Below are 8355 nucleotides of genomic sequence, written 5' to 3'. Positions count from 1 at the left end.
GGATTTGAAAATATCGGATTTGTGCCGTTCACACTGTCATACCATGATCGGATATGGGTCGCAGAGGGTAAAGAAAAATCGGATTTGATGCGCTTTTGCCTGCAGTGTGAACGTAGCCATAATGACTTTTATCAAAAAAAAGAAAAGAATACCCACCAAAACCTTTTAGTAGTACAAAGGCAACATAAGAAATGACACAAGAAAAGGCACTCTGCTCAGTTATGGCAATGGGGCGATGACAGGAAATAGAGTAGGATTTAAGATACACAGTTCAGTAACCAAGAAAAGGAAACACCAGAAAGTGAATTAGAGTGAGCAGCTCCAAGAACAGAGGCGACACGTTTACAGCTGCAGTGTCTTTCCTATGTCACACAAAGGTCATTTATTATTAACGGGGGAAGTGGTGTAACATAGTCTTGTAAGTGTGAGATTATGTTGGTGTGTGTATGTGCGCGCTTGGGGGAGCCGACAGCTCAGATCAGTCCACACTATCCAAAATGCTGCCGGTGAACACCAACAAACTAACTTAAAAGGAGGAGGAAGGAAAAAAAAAAAAAAAAAAAAAAAATCATATTCAGGACAATGTGGCTCTCATTTTACAAAATACTTTCAAAAAGATTTCCTCTTATTTTCTGTAAGGATGAGAGTATGAACATTACCCCTGGTTTCTGTAGCGATGGTAGCCAATACAAATCCATAGTGCCTTTATTAAACCAAAAACACATCTCCATTCTGTTCAGTTCAGCTTATTTATTCATTTTTAAAAAGAAACCTTTTTATTTTTTGTTGGTTTCTTCATTCTTTTTCCTCCCAACTTAGACCAGGTTTATTAATTGCCCCTAAATAGATTTTATGACTCATTTTAGAATTTTACATTTTTTCCCCAGAGGCACCCACAATCAGTTTATTAGCGGACAATTCTTCACTCAAGCTTTTTGTTTGCTGGCCACATTTCTATAAGGGCAGTTCTCAACTTCATCCAGCTGTTTCCTCAAAAAGGATCTGTCTAACCAAACCCCCTCGCAGGTAGAGAACTGGCATCAGGTGCCACTAACTCCAGGGTGATTGAGTAGGAATCCCTCTGCACGAGGGGAGGTAAAAAAAAATAAAATAACTATCAGTAAAGGCCTTCATGATGATGACTTATGAAAGCAAGATAACAGATGTAAAACAGCTATTGTGGTTAATCCTTTTTGTGTCCCTCCAGTGATGCTCTTCTTTTATCACTTATAAAGTGATAAAAGGGGCTACAGTGGTGACAAGTTTTGACAGGTCCTATTAACCTGAGATGATAAGAATAACACAGGGGAAACTAAATCAAGATTCTTTTGTTAAGCTCATTAATGAATACAATTTTTCTTAAACGTTCAACAAGCACATTTATAAAAATCCAAAGTCTGAAGTTACTCAAGAATGAGCTCTCTACACCAAATGGGTTAATTTAGTATTTAATATGTTGTGGACTTGCTCTTAATCAACATTCACTTAAAGAGACTATATTGTAAGATTTTTTGAATGATTATATTAGGAGTGAGAGAGAAAGATTTGTAATAACATCCCAGCTCTCCAGCCCTAATTTGTCTAGCCTGACCTCCAGTGCAACCCTGCACACCTGCAACTGCTCTGCATTAGCGTTTACACGCATGAGCTCTTTTCTTCCCCTTATTAAATACTCAAACTATCAGCACTTTGGCGTTTCTTTTGTGCATCAAATAGTTTGTGTGCAGTTCTCAGAGATTTTGACGGTTTAATGAAGGTAAAATTACTGAGTCTAGATCAGATATTTATTAAATAATAAGATCAGAATCATTTGACATGAAACATTAGAAAAAAATAATTGGCAATTAACTGTAAAATGTTCTTTAACTAGCTTTTTTTCCTGAGTTGAATTTTAAAAAGAGTGAGATAAAACAAGTTATTGGCAACTGATGTGGCCCCAAAGTTGCCCGCAAACACAGAAGAGGGGAGACCCAAGTCAGCAGCAAAGCTGTGGTTCCTCTCATTCTGAGGATTACTACTGCAGTAACAAAATCACCACAGGGCAACATTAACACCAAGTTTCACATCAGAGAAAGATCGGTCCAGTGCTTCACTATTAAACATAATACAGCACAATAATAGTTCATCTTAATTGTTTTGGTTTTTTTTTATAATCGCTGGAAGCCCAAATTCTTAATTAAAAATAAAACTATTACTCGCTCAGCTCTAGCATGTTGGCAGTGAAAATATTTTCCTGTTCTGGATAACAAAGTTAATAAACAAAGATGATGTTTTTGACACATTTGAGAAGGCATTAATAACTGTCGCCACTGTGCTTACACTTGAAAGTAGAGCATAACTAATTAACAAGACATTTAAACAGTGCTGCCCTCACTTGACAGGAAAAGACATACTTAAACTAAATATGCCAGGTAACTACTGGGTCTCAGATGTTATGCTGCCACCTGCTCCCCTCTAACATTGTGACAGGAAGTTGTAAACAGGCAAGGTGGATAAGAAAGTGGTGTGGTTCTGCAGTGCAAAATCAATTGTTGTATGCTGGTTGTGTCAGAGTAAACTGCCATACAACCACTTAACTAGAACAATGTATACACGCATTATGCAAACACATGTGGACATTATTCTGCAATGAAATATGACTAGAGTTCAAAATTGCTCATAAATCCACACTCAAAAATTAGGAACACTATTGGTTTTGTGTGGTTATTGGCACTCTAAATGAAGGTTAGGACAAGGGATGTGCTGATCTGACATTTGGATTAAATAATGGTCCAATAGAGACTCCGGTGTTGGTAACAATAAGCTGAGCAGTGTGATTTCTCTCAACTCGAAACTGGACAAGTTTAATTTGTGCATCTCTAGTAAAAATAATTTTTTTTAATTTGCAAGACTCCCTTTTGCAGGTGAGCTCTACTTGCAAGTTTAGTAGACTGAGGTTACGTGTCTGTATATTGCTGATGTCTACACCATTCTGTTTGCAGCGGGGCTAGATGATTAATTTGGTCATAATGCAATTGCAATTTTGATTTACAGCAATAATACAACTAAATAAACGTGGTATGATTAGTTTTAGAATATGATTACTACTACAAAGCATTTGTTTTGTCTCTTCTTGATAGCAGTACTTTTTCACCTGTAATGTGACTGACAGTCTTGTTCTTGATGGTCCTCTATGTTTTGCACTGTAATGGTGCAGTTTAAATAAAATAAAAAAAAAAGGAAGAAGAAAAGAAAAAGAAGAATCTACACTGGCCATAATGGGCTACAATTTATATATACACCAGTCAAAGTTAGAGAAAATGCAGAGAATACAGAAAATATTAAACCCTTAATAATGCAAGCCCTGTCAACAATCGACTTTGCCAGCAATATCTGTCAAATAATAACCTGCCACATGATATGGCCCATAAATAGAAAACATTAATAATTAGAACCCACTCAGCATCTATCAACTGACATTCACATTGGTCAGGGCCAATGAAAGAGGCTTAGTAAGCCATTATTAATGACTGCTTAGTGTTTTTGGCACAGTGAACATAAAGCTGGGTGAAAGATAAGGACTGGAAATTATTATGTTTATTCAATGGCATCAATCCTAATGAATCCATTTCCTTTGGGAATTGTCTGCAATTCCATTGTGCCCATAAGAAGGTGAAGTATGGTTTTGTTTTCAGTATGAGGATGGGTAGGTGCTTAGATTGGACATTCAAATGAATTAAAGTCATGTCATGGGATTTTGTGGTGTGATAAAAAAGTAAACTGATATCAGTCCCTTTAAAGTTGTTTTTTATGCCAAATGAAGGATAAAAATAACTTCTCTTTATCTTTATAAATCACTGCTTCCCAAAGACTGTTCCCTTCTTGTCCCTGTGCCTCTCTGATCAGGCACCATCACTGACTGGTGGATCAATAAGTACTACTCTAATCAATATTTCCCTGAATGGCCTCCTTGAAACCATTCAGATGTAGACCCATTACTAATCTAAAATGCATAAGCAGAAAGCATCACCATGAAGCCAATTAATTATCTTCCAAGTATTTTCCACATCCAAGAGATGCTTATGAATCATATGGAGTCTTAGACAACTCAACCCTGCCAACATGCATACTCACACAGTGTAAAAATGTTCTTTACGACCACAATTCGTTAAATCTGCACCTCATCATGGCTGGAAATGAAAGCAGTGCGCTAAAGTTTCATTTTAACATAAAGGAAAATAACACCAGGACATGTTCCTTGGTTAAATGCCAGATCAGATATAAAGGTTTCACTGTTCCGTGCAGTTTACTTTTCTTAAATTACTGCCATTCATGAATCTGCAGGCCATCTCTCCCCATGAATCGACCCTGTGGTGGGCTGGGTGGCTCATACCGGCAGGGGAGTGCAGGCCCTATTCGCCGGAACTCAACCAAACCGGGCTCAAATATCACCTCACTCTCACAAAAGTTAGGCACAAAACCGCCAACATTATAACGCAGCCAACGGGCCAGCTTTTAACGTAAAATGTCATTATAGGTGGCGTTTGAAAGCAGGCCGTCAGCTTGCACGGTTTAGCACAGTTCCGTTTCTTACTAGTCGCCATCACCTCCACTTCCAGCCCGTCAGTGGCCAAAGCATGCTAACCAGCTAACGCTGTGTGCACACCAGCCCATCAGTGACTGAACAAAACTTCACACTTTCAACTTGCATGACACACAGACCCCACCTGCCACCGCCGGTGCCTCCTTTATCCTTTCGGGTGCTGTACGGCTTTACTTGAAATCCGGTTTCGGCCTGGTTTGTAGTGGACCAGTGAGTGTCTGGCCGGCGGATTACAAAAGCTGGCTAGCCTGCTAACCCAGTTCGGCTAACGATGGTTAGCTACTCCGCTCGCTGGCTGCCAACAAACCGCTCTCCACATGCGCGGTCCTGCACTTTCTGTCTTCTCCGCAGTTTCACGCCACCGGTCTCTTCTCGTCTGCTCGGCCGTTACAGCGGGAACCGGTTCGCAGTCTTCCCGTGGTTCAATATGTCTCCCCACCCGTTATCTCGTACCAGACCGTTTTTGTAGTTGAGTGAGGCCCCGCTCGCGCCGCGGCCTGTCTCACAATCAAAGATGGCAGACCGCGGTTGCCAGATATGCTTTCTGACATCCCCCTCTCTAAAAGCTTCTCACATCCCGTGCAGGTGCACCAACATTTGATTGAAATTCCAGATTTCAGATTTTATATTAAAAAATTATAATTAATTGAGATGATAATTGAAAAATTCTGAGGTATCCTTTTTTTACGCTGCAATTAAATTGTTTTCTGTTATACTGAGTTAAAATAATACAACATGTAAGTATTACTGAACCTTGATTTGTTTATGATCACAATTAACCAATCCCCCATAACTATCTTATTTCAACTAGATCTTGACATCGTCTATAAATATATTTAAAAAAAAAGTTTTAATGTGCAACAATATCCCATCTAAAAGCACAAGCATACACTGCATATCGTTAGCTTCATAGCATAAGTGCCTAAGTCATTTTTTGGTCAAATTGAGATTTTTGCCTAACTTTACTCCCCTACCACTGCTGCATCATCCTGTCCGTCTGCCTATGTCATCACAAAAAAATGACTTAGGCACTTATGCTATGAAGCTAACGATATGTTGCACAAACCTGATATCTGTTCATCTTCTACAGAGACAAAAAACCGTTATAAATGTATAAAAGGGTCACCTTAAGTCCAACTTTCAATTCTCTGTAATATATCAGGATATTTATTTATTAGAACTATCTGGATTATTAGAGCTATTTTGTAATATTTTGTAATATTTAATATTGGTACTTTAACCTGGTCACTACTATTCGTATTGTCTTGGAGCAACTGTGACCACATAATTTCATCTAGAACTAATAAAATATTCTGATTCTGAATAATGATTCCAAATCTACCTGGAGTCAACCATCCATCCCGATGGATGGTGCACAAAAGCAGTGAAGAAGAGAGTGCAGGCAGGCTGGGTGGAGGGGGGCGGGGGGGCGGGTGTCCTGGGGTGATTTGTGACACAAAAGGAGCAAGTGTGAAAGGGAAGGTTTAAAATATAGTAGTGAGAGCTGCCATTATGTATGGTTTGGACACTATAGCACTGTAGAGTGACCATGATGAACATTATTAGAAAAGGAATACCTCAGAGGGACAGCTCAGGTTGAGCATTTGGAGATAAAGATAGCGAAGCTGAGATTGTTTAGGCATGTGCAGAGGACATTTTGGACAAAGGATGTTGAATATTGTTGAATACTGAGGTGCCAGGCAGGGGGAAAAGAGTAATAGGAGGTTCTTGGATGTGATGAAGGAGGACATGCAAATTTGTCAATGTGCTAGAGGAGGATGTGGATAAGGTGAGAGACCGATGATCCACTGTCGGGACCTCTAAAAGGAATACCCAAAAGAGGAAGGTGAGAAGGTACGCCCGAAAGTTGATTCTGCTCATCTGGAAATCAGTGGGAGACACCAAGAAACTGAAAATGTATCTTGGAATGAAAGGTTTCTCCCACTGAGAATGCATGCATCCGGGTGAACAGACTCAACTTTCTTAGATTTTCTTACCTGAATGATCGAACATGCATCAAGACAGGAAGATCTGTGGAGAAAAACTAAAGGATTTTTTAACTTACTATTTTTTTTAAATGTATTTATTCTTTACTCAATACTCAAATAAATAAACAAATAAATAAATACCCCACAACTATCTGGAATGTTTAAAAAATTCCAGTTTAGTATTCTCTGTCCATTTGTCAGACACTTACCTTCAGAAACTAGAGTCAAGTGCCATGGAAGTCAAGGTGTGGCGCTTTCATTACTTGCATGGCATCTTTTGGTTTAGAATAAATTCATTTGGACTTCTCTAAGTAAAGCCAGACGTTGCATTTTTAAGTTAGCATGTTATCATTTCAGTTCAGTTCATTTCAGTGTTATTTATACACCGTCAGTTCATGGCGAACTCACTCAAAAGACAAATTAGCAGTCTCTAGCGTCAAATACGTGAATTTTCCTTCACGGATTTTTCTCCATATCTTGTTATCTCTAAATCTGGCAACCCAAATGTTAAGAAATCACGCGTGGACGAAGCTTCTTCTGGGGTGTTTAGCGGCGGCTCGTGAACGGCGGATAACTTAGTATGTACAGTAAAAAAAAAAAAAAAAAAATCAATCACTAAATCTATCTATCTATCTATCTATCTATCTATCTATCTATCTATCTATCTATTAATAAAAACAAACAAACAAAAGGTTTGTTTTAAAACACAACGATTATATATTACTGAACTAAAATAAAAGACAAAAAAAATTCTTTTGTAAACTTTTATAGAATTTTATAGAATAATAAACACAGTGACAAACTACCTTTTGGGTTATAATTCTCGTTTCACTCTTACAAACATCAAATTATTATTATTAATTAATTAATTAATTAATTAATTAATTAATTTTAACTTTCTCACGTTTTTATCCTGCTTTAACGGACAATTGCATGACACAATGGTACTATGCCATCCTTAAAAAGCAATCTTAGTTAATCATAGTCACTGATTTGGCTGCAAGAGGGAGATTCATAATCACATGCTTCCATGTGGCTTCCAGTGTGATGCAGTGAGACACAAAGGACAATACGAAAAACATACTGTAGTTTCATGTGGCTTTTTGAAGCAAAACATCATGCAAATACCCAAAGCACCATTAGGTGGCATTACTGATTAATTTAGGCTACATTATCAGTCCATGATTCAGCCTTGATATGGAGTTATGTAATAAAAACTGCCCAGGGGGTAAAGGTAATAAATTTAGAAAAGTACTTGGTGTGTGCAATTCATGCATGGACTCGAGCAGAGGTCTCCAGTACCCGAGAGCTACTGTCCTGCAGCTTTTAGATGCATCCTTGCTCCGGAATGCCTGAATCAAATGATTGGCTTGTTACCAGGTCTTTGCCAAACTTGATGGCATGCTGAAGAGGTAATTCGACCATTTGATTCAGCTGTGTAGGAGTAATGATGCATCTAAAAGCTGCAGGACAGTAGCTCTTGAGGACTGGAGTTAGAAACCCCTGTGTTAGAGGATTTAGGTGAGTTACAAGAGGATGGTGCATGTGTGAGCAGTTGGCTATTGAAGACGTTTTTTCTAAGTAAATTTACTTGCGTGAAGTTGCCATTGACATGGAATCCCCACCATATGTCAGTATCAACCCATCCAATCCACACATTATGTGCAACAATGTGAAATGAAACAGGGAAAAAGTATTGAACATGTCAAAAAATCAACCAATGAGCTCTCTCAAGACCTTTGTAACACACACACACACACACACACACACACACACACACACACA

The 8355-nt window shown here is 38.5% G+C and overlaps 1 protein-coding gene across 1 annotated transcript in view; it reads right to left on the bottom strand.

The window, feature by feature from the left end:
- Positions 1-5107, bottom strand: part of prrc2c (proline-rich coiled-coil 2C) — a 22594-nt gene extending 17487 nt beyond the window's left edge. The window contains exon 1 of the mRNA XM_013910644.1: positions 4707-5107. The gene's annotated coding sequence lies outside the window, so the exon portion shown is untranslated. The remainder of the gene's footprint in view (positions 1-4706) is intronic.
- Between the last annotated feature and the right edge of the window lie 3248 nt (positions 5108-8355).

This window comes from Pundamilia nyererei, unplaced genomic scaffold (genome assembly GCF_000239375.1).
Source record: "Pundamilia nyererei isolate P.nyererei 1_Seehausen unplaced genomic scaffold, PunNye1.0 scaffold00046, whole genome shotgun sequence".
In the NCBI taxonomy this organism is placed as follows: domain Eukaryota; kingdom Metazoa; phylum Chordata; class Actinopteri; order Cichliformes; family Cichlidae; genus Pundamilia; species Pundamilia nyererei.
This window is presented reverse-complemented; position numbering and strand designations above follow the sequence as displayed.